The 18809-nt window shown below is 51.9% G+C and overlaps 1 pseudogene; it reads right to left on the minus strand.

Moving 5' to 3' along the window:
• Window positions 1-1770: 1770 nt before the first annotated feature.
• The window catches only part of LOC141996215 (butyrophilin subfamily 1 member A1-like), a 29620-nt pseudogene continuing 12581 nt past the window's right edge, over window positions 1771-18809 (minus strand).

Raw genomic sequence — 18809 nt, forward strand, 5'->3', positions numbered from 1 at the left:
ACACACCAGCCTGTGAGCTGAGCTGAGGACTCAGTCTACACTCCAGTATAACAGCACTGATATGTAGGAAAAATAAGACTGAGTTTATTAACAAAGAACAGCCATTTAAGTGATGCTAAGCAAGAGAAGAAGAGAACAGATTGGTTCCAAACAAAACTAAACAAAGCAGACTTTCTAGTGACTACAACTCAGTTTTAGCACGTTACAATCGTTACCTAAGAAGTTGACATCACTAGCCACCCAGGCCAGGGGACCCAGCTTCCACGGCTCGGAGGGGGCCGTTCTCTTTCTTCCCTAACTAACAGTATGTCCTGGAAGTCGACTGCATTTTTTCAGGAGCCAGGAAGACTTCCTGGGGGTGCGGACTCTGTCCCCAGCGTGCTCACTAAGCCCTTTCCTGCCGGCCGCATTGCTTCGTTTACCTTATCTGTAAATGTACTTTCGTTGTTCTCTGCCTGTCCCCAAGCCAGTCAGACGTTCCTCTGGCTAGGGCTGGCTGGCTTTACGCACTGCCTCCCAAACACATTCAGAACATATTTCCAGCACTCACGTATCACTCTTTTGTACACAGCCCACACAGATATCACACAATGATTTTGGGGGCCAGCCTATCACCAGTTTATATATGACACCGTCTGGATACCTATGAGGAGAACCGCGTGGGGGGGGGTAATGAGTGTGTCAGACCTGATTTGAGTTACTGTACAGTGGGTGCTCTGCCAGTTGGCATTGAAGGGCTCATGCAGCACCTCAGGAATATTTTGGCCCTGGCGTTGCTGTACAGCGCCGTCCACTGTCACTCCCTGCTCTCTGTCCCATTTTCTCTCTCTGCCAGATGTCTCCCTGCTCCCCTGGCAGCTGCCTTTTCACCATCAGTCCCAGAAACTGTTTTCCATCCAACGCCCCACTTATCCCCCCTCCCCCTCTATGCAGCTATCTCCTCTCCAGCAAACCCCCTGTCTTGGAATCTAGTCACGGCACAGATCTGCCCCGTCCTGGCTAGCGCTGGGTGGGTTTGCAATGGAACATGGTTCTGATCTATGTTCACCTTCCCCTGAGCCATGCAGGGCCCTGCAGGTGCCTCCCGGGCCAGCGCAGCTCAGGGCACAGACGAGACCAAGGTTAGTCCTGTCTACACTGCAGCGCCCGGCCGCGCTCTGAGGGTGTTGGCAGCCACCGTGCGCTCAATGGCTCCTGCAGGAACAAGAAACGGAGAGTGCAGACAGGGCCAATCCCTCCTCACGCATCCCTCCCTCCTCTGACTCCAGCCTTCCCCGCTCCTGGATCCCTCCCTTCTGCCAACTCTTACCCTGCCCAAGATCCTCCTGCTCCTCACACTGGGGTCTTCTCCCCTTTGTCATTTCTGCCATGGTTCTCTTCCTCCTTGTGGTCTCTCTCCCCTCCCCTCCCCTCTCCTCTCCCCTCCCCTCTCATTACATCCCCCAACCCCCTCCCCAGAGTCTCTCTCATGATCTGGGCTCTTCCCTTCCTGCTGCTGCAGCCCCCTCCCCACTCCACCCCACCCTTGGCCACAGCATCCACCCCTGACATTGCACCCCCACACCGCCCTCTGTCCCTGCACCCCCACAGCCCAGCAGCCTGCTCCCCGCACCCCCTTCTCTGCCCCCTCCTCTCCCCCAGCTCACAGGCCTGGGACTGGGAACTGAGGGAGGGGGCAGGCAGGTGATACCCTTTGTACCATCCCCATGGGAACAGGGCTGGGGGCTGGTCAGCGCTGGGAGGGGATAGTCTCTGCCACGGCTGTCACTCTCAGGGACAAAGATTCCCTTTGGCCTGAGCTGGGACAGGACAGATTATTAGGGGAGCAGTGTTTTTACCCTCCTCTTTGTAACCAACATAAAAATAAGGACGGAGCGTCCCGGAGAAGGTGTCAGTGAAAGGGAAGAGATGGGACCTGTCAGTCACACTGTAAAATGAGACCTCGCCTGCTTCATAGTCCAGGAAAACCCCCACCCGGCTGGGCCTGATGCCTGTGGGGAGGGGGATCTTGGGGGGGGAGGTGCAGGCCTCGTATTTTCCATCCCTCAGCCACACAGCCCAGTATCCATTCCCAGGAGTGAGTCTGACCTTCCCTGTCCTGATCACAGATTCCCTACAAACCCCCACAGTCCAGTTTATTTTGTCTCCCACCTCCACCTCCCAGTAAAACCTCCCGCCTGTGAATCCATTTGTGCCCAGGACAATCGGATAAGTATTGAATCTCTCAGGATTGTCAGGTCGATCCTGTCGTCTCTCATCGTATGTCACAGTTTTCTGATCCTCAGACAGGACGAGGCTGGGATGAGCCGTGTTTGGATCCAGAGTCACATCCACTGGGGAGAGAATCAGAGTCAGTGCTGGGGGCAGGGGCTGGTCACTGGGATCAAAGGGCAATTCACCCACGTGCCCATTAATCACTGTGATATGGGGTTCCTCACCCTTAAGGGGAGTCGGAGCTCAGCTAATGCCGGGGGACAGGGGCAGGGGGAGGGGGTGGGGAGCAGGAGTGGAAGGGAAGGAAGGGGGAGATCTCCAGGGGCAATAGGGGGGCATGAGGCAGACACCAAGGAATCAGAGGGGGACGAAAGGGTGGGGGCCAGGGATGGAGCAGGCACCAGGGAGGGCACGTACCGGGGTGCAGAGGGTGAAGGGAGGAGTGGGTGCCAGGGTGATGGGGAAGGGGAGGGGTGGGCACCAAAGGGGGGAGGGGAGGGGCAGGTGCCAGGGGGTCGGGTCAAGGGGAAGGACATGGGGGGAGGGGAGACAGGGACGGAGGGGAGTCGGGGGAGGGTGTGTTGAGGGGGCTGAGGGTGGGTTGCACGAGGGGAGCAGAGAGGAGTGGCAGGTGCCATGGGGCTGGGAGGAGGGAAGTAATGGGGGCAGAGGAGTGGCGGGGGTAGGACTGGCACAGGCAGAGGGGGAAGGGTTAGGGGAGCGGGAAGGGCAGGCTTGGGCGGTGGAGAACACCCCTGGCACAGCCGCTGCCACCAGGTGAGGGAGCCCCTCCCCACTTCCCCCCCTTCCGCTCCCGAGGTCCCTGCCGCCCACCACCTCCCTCCTCTCCTCCCCCCTCCCCATGAGCCCCCCCCGCCCCTCACTGTGTCCCTCCTCACCCCCCGCCCACTGCTCGCCATCCCGAGGACGAGATGCGGTGAGCGGTGGGCGGGGGTCTCACGGGGGCAGGGGGTGAGGTGGGATGCATCGAGTGACGGCCAAGTGGGGGAGGGAGGTGGGGAGAGAGGCCTGGGGCGAGTGGGGGTGGAGTGTGGGCAGGGCAGCGGGTGGAAGAGGTGAGACGGGGGGCTAGCCTCCCCCAAGGGAAGCTGCGCCCACTGCTCATGACGGCAGGTGCCGGGGGCAGAGGAAGGTGCTCAGGGCTGGGGCAGGAGGCAGACATGGGGGGGCAGCAAAGGAAGGGGAGGGGCAGGTACTGTGGGAGCTGCTGGGGCTCTGAGGCCACTCAAGCCGGTTCCCCGTTGTGCTGGTTGCTACACGGGCGGAGGGGGATCTTCACCTGGATCTGAATGACTGAGGGCACAGATCCCAGGGGCTGTCAACAGGACAGTCCACGGGCTCCGGGGTCACCTAGGGCGGCACAAAAGGAGCTCGGGGCCTAAGTCCCTGGTTTCAGCTCCACGGTGAGGCACAAACCTCCTGCTGACCCCAGAGCTGCCAAAACTCACTCGCAGTCGAAGTTTGTGCAGTAAAAGTTCCCTCGGTGCCTGTGTTTCTCCCTCCAGCCATGACCACGGCTGCCTCCCTCCAGGCGCGTGGACGCCTATTCCCCGGCCTGAGCCCCAGCGTGATCCACAGGCTGGGGGAAGATCGGGGTCCAGCCGTCCCAGCTAGTTTGGTAGGCGAGCTCAGGGACGCTCTCAGACCGGGTCCCTCAGGCGAGGCCACGCAGCAGCTGGCTGGGGAGGGCTTCCCTCATACATTTTAACCCAGGGGCCAGAGCATTCCCCTAGGATGGGGGGACTCCCAGTCCCTGCTCCCCTCGGGCAGAGGGGGAGCTTAAACTGAAACAGGGCTCCGCCAGTCTCAGGAGAGCGCTTTGACCACGAGGCGAGGCAGAGGTGGGGGGCTCCCGCACTCTCTCCTGCTGAGGATTTTCCATGGTGGATAAATAAAGGGCCATTGGTGCAGGGACGGACCCTGGCTTCCCCCCTCGCCGGGGGGTGCTCTAACCCCCCAGCTGTAGAGTCAGACGCATACTTGCGCTCTCTGACCCAATCACAGGTGCCGACTCCGTGGGTGCTCCGGGGCTAGAGCACCCTCAGAAACAAAACAGTGGGTGCCCATCAGCCACCCTCCAATCAGCTGTTTGGTGGGCCCAGCTGTTTGGCAGTGGGCGGGAGGTGCTGGTGTGGGGCAGAGCGGGGGCAGGAAGAGATGGAGCAAGGGCAGGGCCTTGGGGGAAGGGGCAGAGTGTGGGCAGGGCCTTGGGGTGGGGGTGGAGCACCCACCCAGAAAGAAGAAAGTCGGCACCTGTGCCCAATGATCTTTAATTATTCAGTCCGTCGTGGAACAGCTTCCAGAGAGAGGAGGTCTCAGAACAGACTAACTCATACCCCAGGGGTTAGGGCCCTACCCCGAGAGCTAGAAGGCCCCTGTTCAAATCCTTCCCTGCCTTGGGCAGAAGCGGGAATTGAAGCAGGGTCTCCCAGGTGATGGCTTTAACCAAGGGGCTACAAGTCATTGCCAGCTCCTCCACCCCGGCCGGTTTGTGTGGTGTGAGGAAGGCGTCCAATTCATTCCCACAAGATCTGCCGTAGGTGCTAAGCAGCCTGACTCCAAGAAAGGGGTTCCCTTTGTGGATCACTGAGCAGAGATAGGTGCCCATCTCCACGAGAGAGGCAGGGCTTAGCACACACCCCTTTCATCCGCATCTCCTACTGTCTAGCGTAGGCATCTCCTCACCTCATGTCTTGGCGTTTGTGAATCACAGTCTAAGGGCAGGTCTTCGCTTAAAATCCTGCACCGATGCAGCTGTGCCGCCGTAGCACTTTCACGGAGATGCTCTAAACTGAGAGGAAGGAGCTTTTCCCATCAGTTTAGTTCATCCAGCCCTGCCCCCCCCCGGCTCAGTGCATTAGGATACCCTGGCGTGCGAGGAGCCCGGGGCTCCCGGTGCTACAATGTGCGTGCACATCCTCTCGACTCTCTCATCCCTGCTGGAGCTGCCAGACTCTCCCAGCCTGCTCGAGTACACACACATGGTCAGGCTGCGAGCCAGGTGAAAACACGCACATAGCCACAGGTGTGAGGCAGAAAAGCTGCCGTATGGCACAATTTGTGGCAACTGGGTCAGGGGAGTGTCACAAGCTGGTTATAAAAACCTGTCTGCCCTTGCAGTGGGGACAGGGCCTGCCTCACCCCAGAGCCAGGGGGATGCTGAACAGCTCTTGTCTTGTCCTGTTACACGAGAAGAACATTGTGGGTAGAGATCCGTCTGAGCATGGAAATCCTGCCGTTGGGAAGAGAGAGCTGAGCCGTTCAGTGCCAGTGATGGGCAGATAAGAATGCCCATCCTGCAGAACCCAGGTACGGCCCTGGGAAGGGGACACTAGGGGACATATTTCATCACTAATCAGCCCTTTCCCAAAGGGAGTGTGTCCCTGTGCTCAGCAATAAATCTGCGTTTCGTCTGCCCCCAGTGACATTGCTATTTCCAGCCGACTGAATGTCACAGGGAAACACTCTGTGCAGGGAAAGGAGCAGAGAGCTCCCAGGGGAAGGTGGGTCTCACCATGGATACAATACCAGCGGTATGTACAGTACCTGTGTAGAGCCGGGCGCTTCTCCACCCTGCAACCAAGCACAGAGAGAGGGGTAAGAACGCCCCTGGACACAGACACACTGAGCAGGAGACAATGTCACCCAAGGGTCGTACTGGGGGGAATGGAACTTACTGAGCTCAGCCTGGAGTTTGTCTGAAAATAAAACAGAGAGAAATGAGTCAGTATCACATTACCTTGCAGAAGGGAAGTGAGTGAAAAAGACCTTAAAGCAAGGAAGCCTCCTGGGCAGCAAAGGAAAAGGAAAGGAAGAAATACAGTACAGTAACCGCATCTGGCCACCTGGTCAGGAGCAAGAGGTTGTTAGAGCTAAAGAGGGATCCTTCAGCAAATGAAAAGTATTAACCCTGTGAAGCCAGTAGAAAGCCACATTAAGTACACTGGGTGAAGCGAATGATAGGAATTAGGGGGTTAAAATGGAATTAGAAGAGGGAATAGCCAAAAATATAAAACAAATAAAGGGAACAATTGAGGAGGGTAATGACAATGCTGAGAGACTGATTTCTTTGCAACAGTTTTTACCACACTGAGTGTGGTGGGAAGAGACCAGCCCTGGAGCTGCTCTTTTCAAGAAATGAACATCAGGGCTTGAGGTGTGAAGCAGAGATAATAGAACAGACTGATTAATGAAAGAGCCAGACGTCACCAAGACCAGAGGAGATCCTTGCCAGGTTGCAAATGCCCAAGAGTTGTGAAATGACCTAAGAGCGCTATGGCGGAGCTGTTAACAATAATATGCATCTCATTAAAATCAGCTACTCTTCTGGAGAATCGGAATGTTGTAACCAGCTTTTCAAATTTTGGTAGGACTTGTCCTGAGAATGACAGCTCAGTGAGCCTTGGGGAAGGGGTTGGAATAGGGGCAGGGAGGAGGCAGAGTTGGGGTGGGGCCTTGGGGTAAGGGGTTGGCATGGGGGGTGGGGCTAGGGTGGGAAGAGGTGGGGTGGGGCGGGGCCGTATGGAAGGGGTGGAGTGGGGTCAGGGCCAGGGGTAGAGGGAGGTCGAGCACACAGGGGAAACGGGGAAGTCAGCGCCTATGGTGGTATTAGTTAAGTTTTTCCTCGGTGATGCCCTCATCAGGGACAAACATTGTCGTTCATGTCCCCAGCAGTGATCCTCACACATGGTGCTTGCCGTGCCTGTGTGAGGCCCACGTTAAAGAAGCGTTGCTCAGTCATGAAATGGACTCAAGTGGCTCGAGACCTTTGCCTAAAGCAGCACCTGCTTGACCAGGCTATGTGACCTGCTTTCGTTGTGAGGTCCTTGTCTGACTGGAAGTGGCCCTCGGGCTCTGAGAGCACTGCTGCTTCGCAGTCCAGAGCAGGTGCCTCTCTCAAGAAACGGGGGAGCTGTTCCCCATTGCATGCACCAAGGAAAGGATCTCATAAGACCAACTGAGACTCCAGGAGACTCTTTCACTTTGCACAGGGTTGGTGCTCGTGTGCAATATGGCATGGGTGCCTCTAACCTTTCCCTGGTACCATGTGGAGAGATTAGAGACCTGGTATTATGGGCTCTGGTTCCGGCCCCAGGGCATCTGTGGAGTCTGGCACCAAAGAGGATGATGGTGGCACTGACTGTCTCCGTGTCGGTGGCATTCCAGGCAGCCACAGACCTCCTTTGCCTTTCACCCCAACCTCTCCTTTGGCCCAGGGCTATGCCATCTATCGCCCCATTGGCTGAACAGGCTGTTGAATCAGGGCCAGTATCGAGGTTGGTGTGGGAGATCTCAACAGCTTTCACCGTCCTTGACTTCGGCACTGTCAACCAGTCCAGTACAACTGATGACTTTGGGACTGATACTGCTTCCAGCCTTGGCATACTCAGTGCAGGTGGAGCTGCTTCCATTATCAGCGCTGGTCCCTGCCTTGTTATGGGTCACAGATGAGTCAGGCCAGGTACTTGCTCCCTCTGGTCTGGCTCTGACTTTATTCCTGGAATCCCAAGGCTTCTCAGTTTCAAGGTTGGGATCTTCCTTCTCCTGGTCTCCATCGCCAAACCAGCATCGGGGACTGTTTACAGAGCATTATAGGCATCAGGACTGGTGCTTCTCTCATGGTCAAGATGGGGGTCTCGGGCCACAATGCCTTATCCTTACCAGAGGCCTCCATGGAATCTGTGGGACCTTCCTCGGTGATGGAGGTCATACTGCTTCGCTCAAGCAAAGGTGACATTGCTGGTCAGATCAGCAGTAGGAAATATAGGCCCACCACAGGTTCCAGCACTGGTGAGCTTTACCCATGGAGTATTTCGAGGCCTATCAGGACCTCTTGTCCCCTGCTTCACTGGGGATTCAGGCAGAGTTCCTTCAATGAATGTCCATCAGTTAGTGGATGCCCTGCAGCCATCTGCTCCTGGTAGCGTAGCCCTCCCGATCAATGATGCACCACTGGAGTCTGCAAAGTTTTTCTGGAGCCTGCTGACTTCCATACTGCCCACCACACTGCATTGATTCGGCCTTAACTGGAGTATTGTGTCCTGCTCTGGGCGCCACATTTCAGGAAAGATGTGGACAAATTGGAGAGAGTTCAGAGAAGAGCAACAAGGATGATTAGGGGTCTGGAAAACATGACCTATGAGGGAAGATTGAAAGAACTGAGTTTGTTTAGTCTGGAAAAGAGAAGACTGAGAGGGGACATGATAACAGTTTTCAAATGCCTAAAAGGTTGTTACAAGCAGGAGAGAGAAAAATTGGTCTCCTTAACCTCTGATGATAGGACAAGAATCAATGGACTTAAATTGCAGCCAGGAAGGTTTACGTTGGACATTAGGAAAAACTTCCTACCTGCCAGGGTGGTTAAGCATGGGAATAAATTGCCTAGGGAGGTTGTGGAGTCTCCATCACTGGAGATTTTTAAGAGCACGTTAGACAAACACCTGTCAGGGATGTTCTAGATGGTGCTGGTCCTGCCATGAGTGCAGGAGACTGGACTTAATGACCTCTCGAGGTCCCTTCCAGTTCTATGATTCTATGAAAGTGCACAGAAAGGGCTTCTTCTCTCACTTGGCATAAACTCCCTCGTCATGACTGCTGTGAATGATAGAGCCCAGCAGGGCAGGTTTAAGTCCATTCTGAAGGACAAATTCTCCAACAGGATGGATTAAATGGGCAGGAAGATTTACACTTGCTCCTCCCTGCAAATGGGAATTTATGCCAGCAGGCATTGGTGTCCAGTTATGACTTCGTAAATTGGACAGTGATGCCTAAGTTTGCAAACCAGCTGCATGTAGCCACTAGAGAGGAATTTCAGGAATCTGATTTTCGACAAAATCTACAGGGTTCTGACCAGAGTGCGGGCTGAGGGGCTCAGCCTACATAAGCAATGAAGTATGCAACCTTCTAGTTGAAAAAAAGCCACATAATTTTGCTCCATGATCTAAATTTTCACCGTGAGATTCTGTGCTCGGAACCTGCAGCATCGGTGCAGGGAAGAGCTAAGGTGACCGTGACGGGTTGAATCACAGAAACCCCCTGGGGGCTGCCAACTGATGTGCCAAGACTACGTCTGCCCCTGCTTACCCTGCCAGCTTGGGACTCCAGCACCCTGTCTTGTGGAGACAGACACGCCAGTCTGCTCCAACACAGACCCAGGGTCTGAGCCACATGCCCCAAAGCTGCAGGCTTATCTGAAAGCAACTTAAGAAGCGTTCCTCTCTTTAACACTCAGATGCCCAACTCCCAATGGGGTCCAAACCCCAAATAAATCCGTTTTACCCTGTATAAAGCTTACACAGGGTAAACTCAGAAATTGTTTGCCCTCTATAGCACTGATAGAGAGATATGCACAGCTGTTAGCCACCCCCCCCCCGCAGGTATTAATACATACTCTGGGTTAATTAATAAGTAAAAAGTGATTTTATTAAATATAGAAAGTAGGATTTAAGTGGTTCCAAGTAATAACAGACAGAAAAAAGTGAATTACCAAGCAAAATAAAATAAAACATGCAAATCTAAGCCTAGTACAGTAATAAAACTGAATACAGATAAAATCTCACCCTCCGAGATGTTTCAATAAGTTTATTTCACAGACTGGTCCCTTCCCAGTCTGGGCACAATCCTTTCCCCTGGTTCAGCCCTTGTTCCAGCCCAGGTGGTAGCGAGGGGATTTCTCATGATGGCCGCCCCCTGTGTTCTGTTCCACCCCCTTATATGGCGTTGGCATAAGGTGGGAATCTTTTGTCTCTCTGGGTCCCCACCCCCACTTCTAAATGGAAAAGCACCAAGTTTAAGATGGAGTCCGGTACCAGGTGACATGGTCACCTGTCACTGTGAGACCCCCCCAAGCCTTCATTGCTCCCAGCTTGGCTCACAGGAAGGCCTGCCTGCAAACAGAGCCATCCACCGTCAACTGTCCTGGTTGATGGGAGCCATCAAGATTCCAAACCACCATTAATGGCCCACACTTTGCATAATTACAATCGGCCCTCAGAGTTATATTTCCTGTTTCTAGTTTCAGATACAAGAGTGATACATTTATACAAATAGGATGACCACACTCAGTAGATTATAAGCTTTGGAATGATACCTTACAAGAGACCTTTTGCATGAAGCATATTCCAGTTACATTATATTCATACTCATTAGCATATTTTCATAAAATCATACAGCGTGCAACGTCACTGTGACTTTTAACATTCCTGGCATCCGCCGGATCCTGGGCTGCTCTGGTGCCAAAGCAGCCCCTGAGGTAAGTCAGGGCTAGTCCACATGGGTGCTGCAGTGATGTCATCTCCAGAGCACCGTCTTCTAGCATACGGTGACTTGCACGCACACCACCGTCATTTCTATCCTGGGGCTCCCTATGGTTTTTCATACGCCAAAGCACATAAAATAAATTTCCCCTTCTGCGGGGTTCTGATACATTATAAATTAATTCATTTATTTATTTTCTCCCCTCTTGTCACTTTACCTTTCTCTCTGTGTTGCCTCCAGAAGCAGTAACTGGCCAGGGCAATGAGAACCACCAGGAGAGCCAGGATCACCCCCAGAACCACAGTCCAGGCATCGACTCTTGGGAAAAACAGCTCTGCAAGAGAAAGTGTTATTGACTTGGGAACAAATACGTACATAAGAATATTAGAACAGCCAGACTGGGTCAAACAAATGTTCCGTGGAGCCCAGTATCCTGTCTTCTGACAGTGGCCAAAGCCAGATGCTGCAGAGGGAATGAACAGAACAGGGCAATAATCAAGTGATCCATCCCCTGTCACCCACACCCAGCTTCTGGCAGTCAGAGGTTTAAGGACACCCAGAGCAAGGGGCCACATCCCTGCCCATCTTGGCTAGTAGCCATTGGTGGACCCGTCCTCCATGAACACACCTGCTTCTTTTCTGAAACCAGTTATACTTTTGGCCTTCACTAGATGGCAATGAGCTCCACAGGTTGACTGTGCGTTGTGTGAAGAAATATTTCTTTTTGTTTGCTTTAAACCTGCTGCCTATTAATTTCATTCCTTGGTTCTTGTATTATGTGAAGGGGTAAGTAACACTTCCTTGTTCACTTTCTCCACACCCGTCACAATTTTATAGACCTCTGCCCTATCCCCCCTTAGCCGTCTCTTTCCCAAGCTGAAAAGTCCCAGTCATTTTAATTTCTCCTCAGAGTGAAGCTGTTCCAGGCCCTTAAACATTTTTGTTGCCATTCTCTGCACCTTTCCATTTCTAATATAGCTTTTCTGAGATGGGGCAACCAGAACTGCCTACGGTATTCAAGATATGAGCGTACCATGGGTTTATATAAATTTATTATGATATTTACTGTCTTATGATCTACCCCCTTTCTAATAGTTCCTAACATTCTGTTAGCTTTTATTAATACCACTGCACATTGAGTGGATGTTTTCAGAGAACTATCCACAATGAGTCCAAGATCTCTTTCTTGAGTAGAAACAGGTAAGTAAGGCCTGATCATTTTATATGTCTAGTTGGGATTATGTTTTCCAATGTGCATCACTTTGCATTTATCCACATCGAATTTCATCTGCCACTTTGTTCCCCAGTTTTTTGAGATCCCTTCATAATTCTTCACAGTCTGTTTTGGACTTAACTATCTTGAGTAATTTTGTATCATCTGCAAGTTTTACCATCTCATTGTTTACCTCTTTTTCAGACCTTTTATTAGTATGTTGAGCAACACTGGTCCCAGTACAGATTCCTGAAGGACATCACGATTTACCTCTCTTCTTTCTGAAAACTGACCATCTATTCCTACTCTTTGTGTCCTGTCTTTTAAGCAGGTACTGATCCATGAAAGCACCTTCCCTCTTATCCCATAGCAGCTTACTTTGCTTAAGAGCCTTTGGTGAGGGGCCTTGCCAAAGGCTTTCTGAAAGTCAAGGTACCCTGCACGTACTGGATCACCCTTCTCCACATGTTTGTTGACCCCCTTCAAAAAATTCTAATAGATTAATGCAGCATGATTTCCCTCTACAAATGCCACGTTGACTTTTCCCCCAACAAATCATGTTCACCTATGTGTCTGGTACTTCTGTTCTTTACCATAGTATCAACCAATTTGTCTGGTACTGAAGTTAGGCTGTAGCTGCCAGGCTCGGTTCTGGAGACTTTTTGTTTTTAAATAAGAATTCTCTTCATCACCCCCTTGAGAACTGCGATGTTCCAGCACAGAGAGAAGTCAGATACAAACCGAAATACTCTTGCCTGAAGCTTGCAGCGTAACACAATGTTTTGTTTTTTAGAATCCAGAATCTTAACACCCAAGAACCCAAAACAGAGAGGGGCTGCTCCCTAAGGCAGCAGGCACAACTTCCACCTTGCAGGGCCCTAGAGCTCAGTCTCTAGCCCAGGCCCAAAAGTCTACACTGCAATTTAACAGCCCCTTAGCCCAAGCTCCACAAGCCTGAGTCAGCTGGCATGGGCCAGCCATGGGTTTTGAATTGCCGTGTAGACATATCCAAAGAGAACTAAGCTTATTCAGATGTTTCCAAGAAGTGCTCAACATGTTGAAGGTCCAGGCCAATAAATAGGAGACACAATGATAAATACTTTCTGCCCATGTCTGTGGCATCTCAGTCCAGCCATGTGCGGCACGGCCGGGCACTGACCTGCTATGGAAATCGCTGACTCTCTCTCCTGGTCGAGTCGGGGGTTCCTGACACAGCAGGACACTTTATGGTTGGACTCTTCTGTTAGAACAATGGCAATCTCTGTTTGAAACAGGACACCGGCCTCTTGGGATATTTTTTCAGAGGCTGATGGTAAGAGCTTCCCCTGGAGATCTCTCCACTGAGCCTCAGGCTCTGGGTACCATCCAGATGATCGACACACCACCTGGATCTCTCCATCCTGATGTCCCTCTACAGAGATATCAGGATCGGAGCCCAAACCTACAGAAGAAATAAATAAATTTGTGATAACCCAGTAATGAGCCAAAAGCTTTATTACACTGTTATCAAAAGCCATTTCCTATCAAACTAATAATTGAATGTGAGTCCACGAGTGCAGCTGGTCACCTAATTTGGCCAGATTCCTATTTGATATAGAGTAGAATTAATGTTAATGTCAGTGCTGTTCTATGCACAAACTTTCTCCAGTTTAGTTAACCTGGTTTAGTTAATCAAGTGCAAATCCCTTAAATCAAGACTTAAACTAAATCAATATAAGCCATTTCCAAACTCGTTTCAGAGGGTCCACCTGGATGTTTGCCCTAGTTCAGCAGTTCTCAAATTTTAGCAACCTAAGGACCCCCATTTTGATTTCAAATTTTCAGCAAACCCCCTAGCCCAACCCGCTCAGCACCAGGCCCTGCTCTCACTCCACCCCTTCCCCCAAGACCCCATCCTCGCCCCACCTCTTCCTGCCCCTGCTCCACCCCTGCCCCTCCTCTTCCCCACCTCTTTCTATCCCCTCCCCTGAGCACACCCCGTCTCTACTCCTTCCTCTCCCTCCCAGGCCCTGCTGCACACCACTGAACAGCTGTTCCCCAGCACACAGGAAGCACTGGGAGGGAGGAGGCGGTGTTGAGGGAGGAAGGGAAGGAGTTGATCAGTGGGGTCCGTGCACCCCCTGGAGTACCTGGGGGTCCACGGACCCAGTTTGAAAAACTCTTCACTAGTTCATTGAAACCAGTGTATGTGTATGTGTAAACAAGCCTTAAATAATTCACTAATAAAAAACTTTATTATAGGGGAATTCAGGTTGCCTTGGCAGGGCCTTGTATCCTTCCAGAATGCTGAAATGGGTAGCAGAAAACTGATACCTCTCAGAGCCAGGAAATACACTCACCAAAACAGAAACACAAACCATGGGCGGCAGGGAAAGCTGAGCCTTCCCAAACAGCCAGGATGTGGCCCATCCACACTCCGCCCCTTCTCCCCGTCCGGCTTCTCACTCTGCAGGTGTCCGGCTCTTCCGGGGCTGCCAGCCTGCTGATGCTCTGGGGCCAGGGGGGCTGGGGCTGCTCTGCCCGGCTTCGGAGTCCTGGCACACCGGGGCCGGGAAGGCAGGGGCCTTGCTGCCCAACAGCCCAGTGCTTTGGGGCCAGGAGGGCTGCGGCCACGCTGTCTGGCCTCCCCACACTCCAGGGCCGCGTGGTGCTCCGTGGCCGGGAGGGCTGGTCCCTTGGGCCCTCCCAATGTACTGGTCGACAGCCTGGTGCTTTGGGGCCAGGAGGGCTGTGGCCACACTGCCCAGTGTAATGGCAAAAACAACAGCCAGCAAATTTTCCTACTCCAGCCCTCCCGGCCCCGGAGCACCAGGGGTAGGAAAATTTGCTGGTTGCTGTTTTTGCCATTACATTGGCACTCCAGCTTGGAAAGCCTGGAGCTGCACTGCCGGGCCTCCTGGTTCTCGGGGTCGGGGGGAGGAGGGGGCTAACCTGGGGCAGGGACCAGTGGCCACAATGGAAGGGGGCTGGGGGCACAGGGCAGGGGCCAAGCCCACAATGTGAGCCGGGCTCCATTGAGCACAGAGGGGATGAGGCCTCGGGTGGAAGGGGCAGGGCTGGGTCGGGGGAGAGATGGGGGCTGTCGCAAACACTTGATAAGGTCACACTGGGGATTTTTTATTACTGATGAGCTGAACTGAAATAAAATTATCTTAATTTGAAGCAAGTGTCTTGTGAATTCAAATGGATTTCTTTATTGCGGGGTCAGTCTGTGGGCAGAGAGGCCCTTAGGTTGCTTGGAAATTGCATACAGACCATCCGAGAAAGGGAAAACAACCGCCCAGGAGAGACAAAGAAGGGATGGGTGTCTGGTGCCATTTCCACTCGGGAGTCTTCACCAGAAAAGCACAGGCTAGCAGGGGTTCTCACAATAATTTTTTTGGTGGCCTAAGTGTGTGCAGCCACTCTGGTGGCCACTCTGAAAAATCCCTCTCCGACCTGCAGCCCTTAAGCAATAGCCCACCCTGAGGAAGGTGAGTCAGGAACTCACTGGCCAGCTGCAAAGTCCCAGCCTCCCCATGCCTTGGCCGGGCGGGAGCCGGGCAACTGCCCAGGGGAGTGCCTCAGTGACCAAACCCTGCTGACAAGAGCCTCCTCCCGTGCCATTCACACTGGCCCCACATGTCTCCAGAGGCACATGGAAATGACTAAAAACACACGTACGAGTGTGCCAGAGCTGTGGGCTATGATTGTTTGTCTTACAGAAGCAATTAGAGGTCCCAGCTGAGACTGGGTCCCCAGCGGGCTGGGCGTCATGCACACATCCTAGGAGACAGTCTGCGCTGAAGAGTTTACAGTCTCAACAGGCATGATGGAGAAAGGGTGAGCGAGGAAACAGAGGCACAGAGACTTGCCCAAATTCTTGCACAGCTCAGTAGCAAAGGAAAGACTGGAACCCTGTCCCTTGACGCTCAGTCGACGGCTCTATCCACCAGGTAACCCTGCCTCTCACGTATTGCTGGTCTAGCATATGTGCACCTGCTTCACATTCTCCAGTGAGGCTGGGTGAGCGGCCCCATAATTCTGCCAGCTCCTGAGCAGGGACAAGGGACTGGCTTTCCCGTTGATGAACACAGACCGTGCCTCTCGCCACAGACACTTCGCGGCAGGTCTGAAGGGTTGAATAAGAACCACTGGAAGGAGCTGTGCACAGTTGAACTGATGGGCAGGGAGGCTAAACTCTTCCACCACTTTCACTTGCAAAGGTAATTTTAGAAACATATTTGTAATCCCCTTGGGCTTAGAGAAGCCCCTTTAACACCTGCCTCAGGCAGAGGAAGGGCTGGGTGTTCCAGAGGGAGGAGGGTGGAGAGAGGGAGAGGACAGGGGCGTAGGCGCCGACTCCGTGGGTGCTGCGGGGCTGGAGCACCCATGGAGAAAAATTAGTGGGTGCACCCATGGGCAGCCAAGCCCCAGTGGCAGGCGGTGGGCTACAGGACCCTGTATATCAACCACGGTTACCCTGTGAGTGCCAGACATGAGGCCAGCCATTAGTGTGAGGAGGATCAGCTATTGTTTGGCCCCAGGGGTGCACAAGAGAGTTGTAATAAACACAACATATTCATATCACCCAACTTTTTAGGCGTGTTTGTGTATTTTATTAACCCCGTAAATGTAACCCATGAATGCTACCCCAGACTCCAAAGGGTCACAACACTCTTCGAGACAATCTGAGTATTTGCGTGGATTTTAGAGCCCTTAGAAAAAACAGTCAACTAGAATAAACCTTCACCAGAGCATAGCTACTGCCCCACTGTAATGAGATAAATCAGGTGTCATCTCACAATGAATCTTTGATCCACTTATGACCCTATTGAAGACATCAAAGTATCACAACAAGTTACTGACCTGCCACCTGTAGTTCCAATAAAGCGTCTTCATAAGCCACTCTAGACTGAAAAAAACACTTGTACTGTCCATCGTCGGAGGGTCGGATATCGCGTATTCTCAGGGAAACACTCCCATCGGTGATGTGGTCTTTTCAGAGCTCAGTCCTTCCTTGATATTCTGGCATCTGCTCCCCACACTGATCCTGCCCATCGTGGTACAGATGCACAACTGCAGAGTACGGGGACCTGAACCATCTCACCTCCATGCTCTGAGCATCCATCCTGGGGGAAAGGTGGCAGGGCAGGATGGCCTCCCCACCTAAGGAAGCGGTGATTGGATGGGCAGGTCCAGTTACTGTGAACTGTGCTGAGAAAAATGCAATGAAAATAGAAATTAAATTGACAGGGGGCTGAAGGTGGCATTAATTCAGCAGTAAGACAAAATAAAAGAGCGTCCTGCATTAGAAGTGAACACCCCGTCTCCATGCAGTGCCCTAGGCATGTCTATAAGTGCAGAGAGTCACATGCTTGGGGTACCTGCATCTTTGACTCCCTCTGGGGTCTGCTTAAGGATTGTCCCTTAGGTCTCAGGCCTCCAGCTGTCACCTCTCTCTGGGCAGGGACCCATGGCCCTCTCTCTCCACTGGGGTTTAAGGCTTGCAGGTTTTCCCACCAGGTCTGACCAAAGTCCACCACCTATGCTTTGCTTTCCATCCCAGGGCTATGAACAGTGTGTGCAAGCGGTTACCAGTAACCAAACAGGTTTTCCAAAGCAGGGAACATTTATGGACAAAAGCCCGAGAGAGAAAAGTTACCACAAACCAATCAAACATCTTACACTTATCGCAAAGCATTCTCATCTGGCACATGGGGACAGACTCTCCGTCAAACCTTTCTCTAAGGGTTTCTCTCAGTTTGTAGCCCAAGATCCCAGGCTTCTGGTTAGCTTAAATCAGCTTTTCATACCAAAAATCTTCATTCTCTTTGGTTTCTGGAACCTGCTCTGAACTAGTTTCACTGCCTGGGCTGGTACTTCTCTGGAGCTGTTATCTGTCCCACAAGAAATTACGCCCCATCATTTGTATATCCTGCAGGAGATGGGGTAATCCTCCCCCACAGAGTAGATTACAATCTGGAGCCCACAAAGATACATATAGAACGGATCGATACTGTGAAGTTCCACTCCGTATGCTTTATGAAAATAGGCTTATGAATCTGAAAATGACACAGCTGGAATGTGCTTTATGCAAAAGGTCTCTTGTAACATATCACTGACAAAGTTATAATGTGCTGCATTTGATTTTCCTATTTGTATGCATCTATCGTTCTTATAGAAATATGAGGTATGAACTTGTATTACTGGTGTAGTCAGACCAGGTGAGGGCCGTCAATGGGGCATCGGGAACTTGGTGACTGCCATTGACAGGACAATTGGCTGTAAATGGCCTGGTTTACCTTAAAGCCTTCCTGTGTATGGGTCAGGCAACCTGGGAGGAATGGAGACTGGGGTCTTACACAGACATGTGACCATGTCACCTGATACTGAAATCCATCTTGAAGCTGGTACTTTTCCAGAGTGGGGGTGGGATTCCAAACAAGGGTTTCCCCGCCTTAGGGAAATTCTATATAAGGCGGGGGAAGTAAACAATGAGGGTCTTCATCTGGCTTAAGAGATGGCCTCCCCAACCCAAGGAGATACCTGAAAGTATCTGGAAACAAAAGAACTGTGACTACAGGGGTGGGAGAGAACAGGCTGGACCCAGGTCAGAAAAGGCAACTGACCTGGGAAGCATTTTACTTGAAATAACATCGAGGGTGAGAAGTTATCATCTGTAACTGATTTCTTAGTGTATTAAGCTGAGCCATGCGTGTTTTGGTTTATCTTGCTTTATGATTTACTTTGTTCTGTCTGTTATTACTTAAAACCACTTAAATCCTACTTTTTATACTTAATAAAATCGCTTTTGTTTATTAATAAACCCAGTGCAAGTAATTGTTACCTGGGGGAAAAACAGTTGTGCACGTCTCTCTTTCAGTGATATAGAGGGTGAACATTTTATGAGTTTACCCTGTATAAGCTTTATACAGAGTAAAACGGATTTATTTGGGGTTCAGGCTCCCAGAAAGGCTGAACACTGGGCGCTGGGAAAGTCCCTGTTAACTGAGAAGCCCCACGGCTGAGTGAATCTCAGTTTCTGCGAACTGCAGAGGGGCGTGGCCCAACCTCTGAGTCTGGGCTGGAGCTCAATTGGAGCGTCTGGCTCAGCAAGACAAGA

The sequence above is a fragment of the Natator depressus genome, chromosome 11 (assembly GCF_965152275.1).
Source record: "Natator depressus isolate rNatDep1 chromosome 11, rNatDep2.hap1, whole genome shotgun sequence".
Taxonomy (NCBI): Eukaryota; Metazoa; Chordata; order Testudines; family Cheloniidae; genus Natator; species Natator depressus.